This window comes from Phyllostomus hastatus, unplaced genomic scaffold, assembly GCF_019186645.2.
Source record: "Phyllostomus hastatus isolate PE091 unplaced genomic scaffold, TTU_PhHast_1.1 phas_scaffold_46, whole genome shotgun sequence".
Taxonomy (NCBI): Eukaryota; Metazoa; Chordata; class Mammalia; order Chiroptera; family Phyllostomidae; genus Phyllostomus; species Phyllostomus hastatus.
Window position 1 is genome coordinate 20,378,903 of NW_025334032.1, and position 12,979 is coordinate 20,391,881.

The 12,979-nt window shown below is 45.3% G+C and overlaps 1 protein-coding gene across 5 annotated transcripts in view; it reads right to left on the reverse strand.

The window, feature by feature from the left end:
• CSGALNACT1 (chondroitin sulfate N-acetylgalactosaminyltransferase 1) overlaps nt 1–12,979 on the reverse strand; it is a 314,893-nt gene that overhangs the window by 214,970 nt on the left and 86,944 nt on the right. The window contains exon 1 of one of the 5 annotated variants that reach the window (XM_045821599.1): nt 3,834–3,902. The exons of the other annotated variants lie outside the window; for them this stretch is intronic. The gene's annotated coding sequence lies outside the window, so the exon portion shown is untranslated. Of the gene's footprint in view, nt 1–3,833; nt 3,903–12,979 lie in introns of those variants that run through there. 5 annotated transcript variants of the gene reach the window in all.

The window sequence follows — 12,979 nt, forward strand, 5'->3', positions numbered from 1 at the left end:
AGAAACTGGTATGAACGGTCGTCCCCAAGGAGAGAACTACCTGGCCAGAAAGTGAGGGTAGGAAGGAGTGTAACTTTTCACTGAACTTTGTGAATTCTGTACATGTGCATGACCTGTCCAAAAATAAACAAACATATGCAGTGATGTTTTACTCTGCCTGCTTGGATTAATTGGCAAGAAGGATGATAGGAATTACTGTTATGAACGAAATGCAGGGTCCAGCAGAAGTAACACCATTGAGTGTGGTTGGTAGAGTACGTGAATGTCTCACACGAGCTGCACAGCAATTTGAACCTTTCACCTAAAAGGTCATATGGGGTACTTGAGTGTGATATTGTAATGTTACAGAATTACATGCTTATGATTTTGTAATAAAAGATTTGGTATAGATTACTAGCTCATTAAAATGGGGCATTATTTGTGCTGGACCCTGTATATACAATGTTTTTGAAGAAATGTAGTTTTATTCATATGTTTACTTGTTTTCAAGGACTTGAAAAAATGGGAAATAAAACTGCAGTCCAGAATTCACAGTTATGCATAAGAGCAATGTCCAGGATTATCAAAGGGGAATAACAAAATACACATAAAAAAAAACCAGCACTGTCTACCGCTGCAGTGAGGGCTGAGGCTGCTCACCCCCCACAGACCACCCGACTCACAGCGGAGACCCTTGTAAGGCTTTGTTATTTCTACATAAAGAGAGAAATTAATACACTCCGGGTAGCAGAAAGAGCAAAAGCAAACTTTATCCATCTCTTAATTATGATCTATTTCTAACAATAACAGAGAAAAATAGCATCTTTTTTGACAGAGAACATATTCATCATAACATATAGAACCACATCATCGTAACACAGGAAAGGTACAGAAGGTCTGCGAGGTAGGACCCCAGGTCTTGTGTGCTTGTCTGAAATACAAGGTCAAGGCCCAGAGCAGTGCTTCCCAAACTTAGGCGAGTAATGCATCGCAGGGATCTTGTTAAAATGCAGCTTCCGGTTCAGTGGGTCTGGGGTGGGGTCCAAGACTCTGCCTTTCTAATGAGCTCCCAAACGATGACCACACCACTGGTGGGCAGACTATATTTTGAGTAGCAGGGTGGTAGCCGATATGTGTAAGTGAATACAACCACAATCTGATAAATTAAGGAGTAGACCTAAACCATGACTATCAAAACCATAACCTTTTCAGAAGCATTTGAAAACTTGGCAAAGTAATGGATTTGAACAGATTTTGCATTTTCTCTTGAAAACCGGGCAGTGTGACATGGAGAGGGAAAATGCACCTACAAATATGTCGCTTTAAGTTTGGTCAGCACTGCAAAGTGGATTTCAAAAAATTCAGGAGAGGATCTGCTTTCAAGGACGGTTGAGAAACGCTGGTAATCAGCACACCATTTTTTACATAAGTGAGCAATTGCAAAGCACTTACATTTTTTCAACTTAATGAAAATTCATCTGATGAGCACCAAGAACTCTCAGCAATGGTGGGACACAAGGTGCTGATGACAGGAACAGTGCTGTCCCTGTCCTCCAGGGGTTAGAACAGTGTGCTCCCTGTCCTCCAGGAGACAATACAGAAGCCCCCAGCACAGGAGGGGTCTTTGACAGGAGATGGACGAGAACAGAAAATGTGCGTGGGGGATGCAAACAACACGCAATTGCTAACAAAATTCAAAGCAAAGAAACAAAACCACTGGGATAAGGAATACGTATGTGGTGGTTTGGGCCATGATTTCAGAGAGGAAGTGAGTCTTGGCTTCTTAGAAAAGGTGAAGAAGGAACTGGCTGGTGTGCTCAGTGTATTGAGCGCCAGCCTGAGAACCGAAGGGCCACAGGTTCGAAGCCCAGTCAGGGCACATGCCTGGGTTGTGGGCCAGGTCCCCAGTAGGGGGCGCTTGAGAGACAACCACACATTGATGTTTCTCTCCCTCTCTTTCTCCCTCCCTTCCCCTCTCTAAAAATAAATAAATTAAATATTTAAAAGAAAAGAAAAGGTGAAGAAAAGCAATCCAATATGGCAGAACAATGCAGCACATCCCAGGTCATGTAGAGCCATGGCACACTCCCCTGTCCAGCACATTCATTCCTCTTTAGGAAGAGCTGAGACAAAGTAGTGTTCTGGGGGGGCCAGGACAGGTTTAAATTTGATCTCTTTACAATGGCAACAATGGAAAGTTCCCGGCTTGGGAGTTACCAGATAATTCTAAGAGTATGCAGCATCTGGATAACACCAAGTAACACAGAAGAAAAAGTGGCCTCAGAGATGGATGGCGAGGCACAGGTCCTCTGCAGTCAGCATTCTCTCTGGGCCTCGGCTGTATCAACCGTACAAGAGGGCAGCGAACTTTTCTGAAAAGGGCCAGACCGTGAATATTTTAGGGTTTGCTGGTGCATGCAAAAGCAGCTATAAGCAATATGTAAATGAATGGACTGGAACAGGGCCGTGTTTCAGTAAAGCTAGTTTACAGAACAGGCAGCAGGTGGGCTGGGTTTGCCAATGCCTGGAACTGTAAAATGGGGGCAATGATGACTTTCCCAGAACTAAATATTTCTGGACCGAGATCAGGAGCGGAAGTTGATAACACTGCCCAGTGACACTGATACTAATTCAAATATTCATTGACTGTAAGTGTCCATGTACATCTAGAAACACCTGCTCCCTCTCATCTTTACCTCCACCCCTCCTAACGCATGTGTTGAAGTGTCTCCTCCCGTCCACCTCTCTCCTCTGGCACCTGACTCCTTAAATGTTCTCCTGTCTGGGATCTTCAGACTCCCTCTCCGTATTGCCTCTCTCCATCAGCAAAAGAATGGCACAAATCTATCCCATCCCCCAAAATAATACCCCTCACTTCTTCGGCCACACCCCTTTGCATCTCCACTCCCAGTCAACCCCAGGAAACCGCCAACTGTACCGGCTTTCCCCACTGCTCAGCACATCCACTTCAACTCCCTTAAGATCCCTGCATTGGTTGGATTTTGACCCAATACACTTCTGAAGAGTCTGCCAAAATCAATAGCCACTTCTCAGTCGTTAACTCACTTGATCCCTCTCTAGCGATGGAAACTGCTGACAGTCGTCCTTTCCTGCAAACTCTCTCCCCGCCTGGCTGAAGAGATGACACCAGCTTCTCCTGCCTGCGGCCTCTCCAGCCTTCAGCCTTCTTCATGTTCTGCTCCTGCTCTTCCTTCAAGCACCCCCATTCACCAGCTTTCTGCTTCCAACCTCCGCTCTGTCTATGCAATAACTGATGGAATATAGGGTTGACAGTCGTGAAACTACCACTTTGATGAAAGCCTTGGAAGTGAATCATGAAGTGATGAAAACGGAATCTATCCCCTTCTCCTTAGACCTGCCCCTCCCTCCCAGATTTGCTGACCCCTGAAAGGAACCAGCAACCACCTGGTGACCCAGCCTAGAACACTTCTATTCTCTCCTGCTTCTCCTTCAACCCACCTTGCCAACTGACGGTCGTCTCCTGTCAGTTTTAATTTCTCACAGTTTGTTGCCAAATGACTCCGATGGGGACTTTCCCACATCACTATGACCTGAGCTCTCGGTGGGGTGGACACTGGTGAGCGCTCTCTGAGAGGACAAGCCCCCACCCCTGACTGCGGAGGTCCCCACACTCCCGCCTCTCCGGTCACTTGCTATCACCACCACCTGGAGGCTCCCTTCTCCTGGGCTGTTCTGTGCCTCGGGCCCCAGCCCCTGGCTCTGGTCCAACTGCGTGGGTTTAAGCCCCGTCTCTCTGTACGCCTTCAGGACGCAGTCCGGATCTTTAGCCATACGCTCCTCCCAAGCATCCAGCCCTGCATCCAACTACTCACCCTCACATCCACTTAGCTGTTGCAAGTGCACGCGCAGCTGTAGTTTTTGACTGTGCAGCCTCCCTCCACGCCCCACTTCCTCTGTGATGGGACTCGTCTTCCTTGTAAGGAAGTCTTCATAGGGGATGTCCCACCAGAAGCAGGGTCCATCCGGCACCCTTCTCGGTGTGCCCATTGCACAAGAGTGCCTTGTTCCACAATCGTGAAATACACACCTCCTGACTACTTTTGGAGGGCTTTAAAACCTGTACACTAGTGAACACTAGTTCAGCAGGTCAGCCATAGCCACTGCACACAATACTTCCCAGCTGCTTCTCCAAATACAAATAAACAAGAACAGAAATAATCGCTTTCCTATAGGGTCATATCCTGTTATGTCATAATGAGCTTTAAATTTCAAATGGGCGGGGAAGACATTTAAATGCATTTAATGTTTAAAATGTAAAAACCTGAACCAAATCACACTGGGAAGCCACGTCTGTGAGTATGTGGCGTCCAGAGCCCTGCCATCCGGGGAACCTAGACCCAGCACATGGCAGCCCCATCCCTCACTGGCTGAGTGACCGGGACAAGTTATTCTGGCCAAAGTTTTCCCATCTTTGAAATGAAAATCTTGTGGAATCTTTAAAGATTTACATCAGGTGATTTATAAAAAGTGTCCAATACAAAGGAAATTTCCAGAGGTATCAGAGCTAAGTTGAGATTTAAAATAAAGCATTTTTCCACTTCTACTAAAATATAATTTTTTAAAAGTTCAAAAATCACCTCATAATGGAAAAGAATTGGAAAGCAACAGAAATTGTGACATGAGTTCACTCACTTAACAAACTGAGTATTGATCAAATAAATTTTAGAGCAATAATTTTTGCAGAACAGTATGGCCTAAAGCTCTGAATAAAACAGTGATTGGTAAAACTCATTTTCCTGGAAGAGTACAAAGACTTTCCTCTGTAACAGACATCTCTGACTCCATTAAAAACAGACAGAAGTTTTGCCAAGCCACTCTAAACTTCAAACATTGAGACAATGCAAAAATAAAAAAAACAAAAAAATCCTAAGCTCTTTATAACACAGGACGCCACTGCCCAGAGGAGACTCTTACCCGCTTTGACAGTCTTACTGAACTATGCATGCGAGACGCAGAGAATCTTTACGCACCATCCAAATTGCTAGCCTTTTGTAAGCCTTTGTTTAGTACGTTTGCATCCTGTTATTCAATTAAATTCTTTCCTTTAATTACTGAAGAAAAATATTCCAACTATGTGCTTAAGGGCTTCCACTGAGTGCTACTGAACATGGAAATATGAATAAAACATGCAGCTCTCGGTCTGGTAATGGAGATAAGATTGAAAAAGTGTAAGTAACAAAAAGTAGTCCATTTATGAAAAATGCACCACTGCTACTATGCTAATTCAGCAGAGAAGATGCTGCTCATGTGAGAGTAAGGAAATTAGGGGCGTCTGCTCGGGGGATGGGCTGAGTAAGGCACCGAAGGTTGGGCAGGACTCGACAGGCAGAATGGGGTGGGGGTGCACTACGGCAGAAGTAAGGGCAGCTTGTGAGTCACGCAACTCCAAGGCCATCATCCACGTCACCGTCAGTTTAGATTTTAATGTTATGAAAATTTTCCAGCCAATAGCAATTAAGTGTCTTGAGAAAAAAGTGGCTTTTTCTAATTTACACACTGTCACAGTATCTGCAAGTATTATGGCTGTGTCCCAGGGACTGCAGGAATATTTGACTGTCTCAGACCCTACAAACATGTGAAGAAAAAAAAAACTCCCCTAAAAATCTGTCACCAAAATCTAGTCATTGCACAGGACCTCCAGTCCAAACTCACAGTGCCTGGGTGGCCTGGAAAACCTCAAGCCAAAAATTTGTTTTAAGGTGGTCCCAGGTTGGTAGGAGCCCAAGACATCTGGCAGCAGCAAACATAAATTCTCTAGAGAAACCTGCTTTCAATACAGATCTCCAAGAAGCCCGCAGATAAGTATTTAAAAAACGGAATACACCTTTAAAAGTCACAAATACACAGGAGCAAGAACCAGCAGAAACCCCCCCAAAAAACAGATCAGCAAAGATTTCAGATACTGGAATTACCAAACGTAAAATATAAACCAATCATGTTTAAGGAAATAAAAATAGCACTTGATGAGTATGAAACAAGAAACAATTAAAAATAAGCAGATTTTTAAAATAACTAAAGAGAACTTTTAGAATTAAAAGTATGTAAGATGAATGACATTTAAAACAAAAAGTTTATTAGCAGACTAGGCACTTGTGAAGAGACATTTCATGAGCCTGAAGATAAAGCTGAATAAATTATCGAGAATAAAGCAGAGAAGGACGTAAATGGCGTGTTAAGTGAGACTTAAAAAGACATGAAGATGTTGGAGATATCTGACAGGCCCAGCTAGATTTCCATGAGAAAAGAAAGCTAATGGGTTAGAGACAATACAGCACATGGGGCAAACACGAGGCCCGTGGGCCGAACTGGCCCCCCACCTTGTTTTACCCAACCCGGCACCTTGTTCCTATCCGGCGGCAGCACTGAGCTCCTGGCCCCTAGTTAAGGAGTAGTTATATTTATACAGTCCTAAAATTACATTAGGTCCCTTCAAGGCAACCTTGAGGCTGACGTGGCCTCTGGTGAAAATGAGTTTGACACCCCTGCAATATATGAAGAGACAACGGCTGGGCATTTTCTAGAAGTGATAGGAAACATCCATGCAAAGATACAGAAGACCCAATACATCCAGAACAGATTCTTTAGAAGGCCTCCACACCTAACATAGCATGGAGAATCCACAGAACACCAAAGATGATGGGATCTAAAAAGCAGCCAGAATAAAGAGACAGGCTACCCTCCAAAGAACAAGAATTAGCTGATTTCTCAGGAGTTATAATGCAAGTCAAAAAACAATGGAATAATATTTTCGTGTGATGCGAGAAAAATAAATGTCAACCTAGCATTCATAAAGACTAAGAAAACATCTCAGTAAGGAGGGCAACATAAATACATCATGGGAAGAGCACTGAGACAGAGGGAACGGAAAGCACAAACTCCTGGAGACGAGCACATGCTTGGGATACTCGGGAAGGGACAGTGTGACAAAGCAGAGCTAATGAAGAGGAGTGCCAGGAGACGGGACAGAGGACACCATGGGGGCAGATTACATGAGCCTTTAAAGCTCCTTTTGAGAACCTGCATTTCTCCACTGGGAAGTCAGGGGCGGGGCCAACAGGCCACTCAGGCTGAGCTCTGTATCACTGAGTGTCCAGACACCAGTTAGATGCCTGATGCAGAGAAGCCTCGGGCATCCGCTTTGGGTTCTAACTAGGTGTCATTAAAACATCTTTCAACTTTGAAATCTTATTCAGGCAGAACAGTGATAGAAGAATTATGGTTAATTATTATCCAACCAACCATCCTTTATTAAGAGAAGTTTTAAAACAGTAACCACCAAGAAGAGTCATAGGGAATTCCACAATCAAAGCAAGTCCTCTGCTCCACCGGATTTTTATCAGCCATGCTGTGTTAGCAGACTTCAACTCCTTTAAGGGAATTTGGCAGCTAAAAAGTAATACATGCTATTCACCTTCTAATCTACAAAACCGTGTGTTAAATAGGTCCTTGGGGTGTGATATTCAAAAGCCAGTCTCTGATGGCTAGTTACATTTGCTGAAGTTGTAACTAGCTTCACAAATGGTTTTTCTATTAATCTAAGTAATGGACTGACTTGTTCAATTCTCACTGATAATACTCAGGTTTGGTTTGGTTTGGTTTGGTTTGGTTTACAAAGTACATGTCTTTGTCATGTACATCTTCTGTAGGATAGCCTTGGCATTTCAACGTCGAGTTCTCCTTTACAGAAGTACATACTATATTCCGGGCGAGTTGATCGAGGATCTCCCAGAAGAAGAGTGTGCAAGGGTATCGCGTTGCTCACCATCTGGAGCGCACGCTGGAAGACAGAATCCTACAACCCAGCCCCACTTTGCCTGCGTCTTCCATCACTTCCCATCTGTAACTCTCAGCTCTCAGCAGCCCTTTCTTTGCCCCAGCTGCATTATCATGTTACTAGGGCCCGTTCCCTTGCCCTAGGTGCTCTCCACACTCTCCCTTTGCATTGACCCAAAACATTAATTTTCACTGCCGTTTCAAACACTTCCATAAAGCCTTCTGCAAGTAGTTGTGTATTTATACCACAAAAGGGAATGTTTCTCAGGAGTAGACAATTAGTCATAGGAATCCCCCAGAACGCGTATCTCTGTACTGGCTGTGAACTATTCAGACTGAATCTGCCCAGACCTCACAAATTACCATGAAAGAGATTGTCATCAAAATCAGTTACCGGCTTAAATTCTCATTTTCTTTTTTGCGTAATACAAGTACAGGACACACACCCTGTTCGTCGCGGCCTAGACTGTTGGCTCAAGACTAGCAGGTCATCCACTTTTGCTTCATGCACTGCCCACCGTCCAGACCTCGGCCATCAGAGCGTATAAACCCCCAGCAAGGCACCCACCCAGGGGACAAAGCTGTGCTCCCCACCAACCACAAAGTGCCCACCTTTTCTCTTGTCTGAAGAGATGGGAGTGATTTACGGGAAAACTAATAATGGCTCACATTTATCGGAGGCTTATCATAAGCTAGACTCTGTCCTAAGTGCTCTCTGGGTAGTCATTCATTTAAAATTCCAACAACTACAGGGTAGGTACTGTCACTGTCCTTGGCTTATAGATGGGGAAACTGAGGCACAGCGAAGTTCAGTAACTTGCCCAGTCTCACATCTAGGATATGGCCAGGTCTTGATTGAAACCTGGTCCATCTGTTGGGCTCTGGAGTTCATGCTGTTAATTCCAATTTCATACACGCAACTATAAGGGGCCTACTGTACTACCCTATCCATTCCACCACGAGACCAAAGGAAATAAAAGTGTCTTCTCCACAATTCTTAAAAAAGAAGAAGACAATGAGAGAGTACAGCAGATTTAAGAGTGCAGTCCAGGGGGCCAGACAAGCCTGAGTTATCTTCCCGACTCTTTTAACTATGCAACCTCAGACGAATTACTTAATCTCCCTAAACCTCAATTTCCTCATCTATAAATTGGAGATAATTACACCTTCTGTCACTGCTGATGAGTGGCAGAAGTCAGATTCAACCCCATAATCTTTCCATAACGCCACAGTGCCACATCCTCCAAAAGATTATAATCTTGAAGAACTGTGGGAAATACCAGTGTTTCCCTGCTGCTGGCTGGTTTGGAGGCAAGAGTACCTCCAACCAGAACCTCCTGGCCCTATCCCATCCACGAGCTCTGGGGTTCTGAGTTAGTCAGCGTGCCATCACACCAGACACACTAGATAACTCAGAAGGCCATTCTCGTCCTCACGAACAGCTCCATCAGCCAAAGGGATGTTCTCAGAGCCACTCCCACGCAGTCCCCTGTATCAAAGGCGATGCTCTCGTATGTGAGAATTACCAGCAACAGGAGCACCCATGTCTCCTTTGCTCAGAACACATTCCCTTGTACACACAGCAAAACACCACGTTCTTAAAGAGTGTGCATCCCCAAACTTCCTACAGTAACCTCATTCTATGGGAATAGGGCCTTTCAGGTCTCCCACCCTGGAGCCCCAGAGTGCTGGCACCTCCTGCTCTCGTCACCCTGTGTGGTTCCTCGGTGGACGGCTGCGAAGTCCGTTCCTACGCTCACTCGGCAGCACCGAGTAACGCTGTTTACGCAATGAAGGTCAACAATTAAAATGAAAAACACTCTCTAGAATCCAAGGAATGTATTCCTTGTGGGGGATCTCACATCATGGCTCATACTTTGAGACTTTTCAAATGTTTTGTAATATAGTACTACCATTGCTATATAGTGTTTTGGGGGGGTTGTTTTTTTTTGTTTGTTTTAAGTAACACAGGCAACATGTAGTCTGGATTGGAAGAGACACAAAGTCCTTCATTCCTGATCTATTTCATGATCATCTGGATTATGGCCCCAATAAAAATAAACGCGACAGACACCTCAAGTATTCTGCTATTGTGGAAGGACAGGGTTGTCCCTTTCCATCGGCCCAAAAGGTCAGGTTCATCTCGTCTCCTAGTAGACGTCCCTGTGGGTCTCCCGCTGACACAAAGTCACGGATACGCCCTGCTTTCCACTCCTCTGCAGTAAATTCCATCTGTGCACAGTGTCTGCCCTCAAACTTATTTTGATCAAAGAGTGCCCTTTCCTGCTAGTATTTCAAGGTTTGGTAAACAGCCCATATTCTATCCACTACCCTCTTCCTGATTTTCACTATTCTCTGATTAGGAGGTTGGATATGTTGAGACTCTGGCAGCTACTTCTTTCCCACCTATCATTTGAAGTTGTTCCTCTGCCTTTTCTCCTGCTCTTTACTGTAATTCAGTAACTAAAACAAGTACAACATAAATTTATGTTCCCAACACTCTTACCGATTTTTAAAAATCTGAGTTAAAATGTTAAGATGAGCCTTTTAGCCTCCTTGCACTCGAGAGAGCAAGATGGGTCACCAGCAGCTCTCCTGGAGACATCAGAGAAAATCCGGCCAAGGTTTTCCTTCTTGCCACATCTGCTCAACGGGAAACTCGGCCTCAACATGGGCCGCCGGTGTTTGTCAGCGGGAAGGACATGGCCTTCAGTAAGTTGGCCAAAATCACTTCCTTGAATGGGTCACTTAAGGCACCTACCTCATCACAGAACCAATGCTCGCTAACTAGCTAGTTCTTTGTACATAAGATAAAATTTCAATTTGAAAAAAAAATGTTAGTTAATGTTTCATTAAAAAGGTTTGTATGCCATCTAACTGTTAATGACTGCGTGTTACTAGTAAACAGTATTGCCTCCACAGGCAAAGCCTCCTACAGTTTATGATTTCCTCTTTCCCGATCAGAAACCTTTCAGTCCTGAAGTGAAACACAGCAATCAGTCCCAGGTGTTCCGACGTGTAGGCAACACATCAGAAAGAGATGATACCGCTCAGTTTCACTCCGCTGGTAACGTGCCCAACGCTGGTAATCCCTTCATCGGGCTCCTTCACTACCATCCACTGCGAGTGACGGGGCGACGGCAAGACCATCTGCTGTGGCACTGGCAGAGCTGCCATCTCCCTCCGTCAGGAGGCTGCCCCGTGCATCCAGGCTCTCTGAGCCTTCAGCCCCTCCCAAGAGAGAGAATGCCTCTGCCTGCAGCTCGCCACCCCACGGTCACCCCCAAAGGTCGAAGCCTGAGCATTCCCTGCCTACAGTGCCGAGCACGTCTGTAACTGCAAAGGGAAAGACCAGCCAGTGCCACACACACCTGCAAGGGGGTGGGAGCACGAGGGACAGTAGTCCCTGTTAGCTGCAGCCACACTTTCCACGGTGTGTCAGCTGCGGTCTGAAAACAATAACTGGAAAATTCCAGAAATAGACAGTTCATCAGTTTCAAATGGATAAAATTTCTTTCCATCCCACTCTGTCCCATGTGGGACATCATCCCTTTGTCCATCATGTCCGCACTGTGCATGCTCCCCACCCCACAGTCACATAGTAGCCATATTAGTTGCATTATCACAGTGCATGTGTTCACGTGACCCTTATTTTTCTTAATCGTGGCCCCAAAGCACAAGAGTAGTGATGCTGGCAATTCAGATAAGCTGAAGAGAAGCAGTGAGGTGCTTCCTTTAGGTGAAAAGGGTGTATGTACAGGAAATAAATACAGCATGTACAGGGTTGGGTACCATGCGTGGTTTCAGGCACCCGCTCCCGCAGACAAGGGGAACTACTGCACGTTTTCTGTCTGTGGGCCTATTATGTTTCCCATCAGTCATGATCACTCTGCTCTACAATGCCACAAATCCCCCAAACAGTTATGAAACCACTTCCCTGGAACACCATCAACATATTTAAGATTGACCGCAGTCCTAAAGATGATTTTTCCATCTTCCATGACTTAAGATCAGGTCTGAACTTACGGTATGCTTTTTAACGCCTACCATGGCTTAAGGATAAAATACTATGGAAACCCTATGTTTTCTCTGGAAGATTATTTTGCTTTTAAACTTCTCTCCCACCCCATCCCCCCAAATCTAAAAGGAAAAGGTGTTGAAAATCACTTGCTGTGACTAAATATACCCAGGGCAAGTCACAAATTTAAAACAACCAACGACCAACACCCCTATCTGCCTCTCCTCCTAGGATGGGGGTCCCTACAACGGGCTCGCTTCCCAGAAGCACAGTGTGCACGCTCTCAGGGGCGGGGAGCAGACCGTCCTGGAGGCCACAAAGAAGGCCTTGTTGACACGCCAGGCATGCGCGGCCGGGGATGGCAGCGCCTCCTCAGGCTGCAGCCCTGGACGAAGGAGGAAGGTATAAAGAGTGACTACCAACTGGGGATGAGGGAGGGGGACTAGGGGGAAGCCTGTACTGTCTGACACATAAAGAGACAAGTGATCACCTGAAGCAACCTGGCGAAATGTAACACCGTATTTCTGTTGTACAGAAAGTTTCAGCTCATCAAGAGGGAATCTTGGGAATGAGAACTGAGAAGAGCCAAGCCGATAATAGTCCTCTGCTCCCCGGCACCACAGGTCTCTCCCCGTGGTGTTCTGCGTGGCCCTGACAGTGCCTTCAGATCTGGCTTTGGTGAGACTCTGGCAATTGTTTTCGATTTTTATTTATTGATTTGAGAGAGAGAGAGATCAATTTGTTGTTCTACTCATTTATGCATTCAGTGGTTGCTTCTTATATGTACTCTGACCAGGGATCGAACCCACAACCTCTGTGTATCGGGACAACACTCTAACCAACAGAGCTACCTGGCCAGGTCCAAGACTCTGGCAGTTTTAAAACAATAGAGAAATGTCACTTTCTATACAAAACCAGAAACTCTACTCACAGCAAAGACTCTCCAGTCACCAGCAGAGGGGCTCCCACGCCCTTGGAGGGCCCAGGCAAGGGCTTGGGATAAGCCCGTGGAAATAAAGCAGTTTTGTTCTCATGACCTCTTAGCTCTGGTATATTCTTCCCAAAAGTTCCTCAGATGCACATTTGTGCTGAAAACATTTTTCAAAGCCGTAAATCTAGGCGAGGGATGAAGACATTACTGGTTTTATTGAGTTGCTGGATACAGAA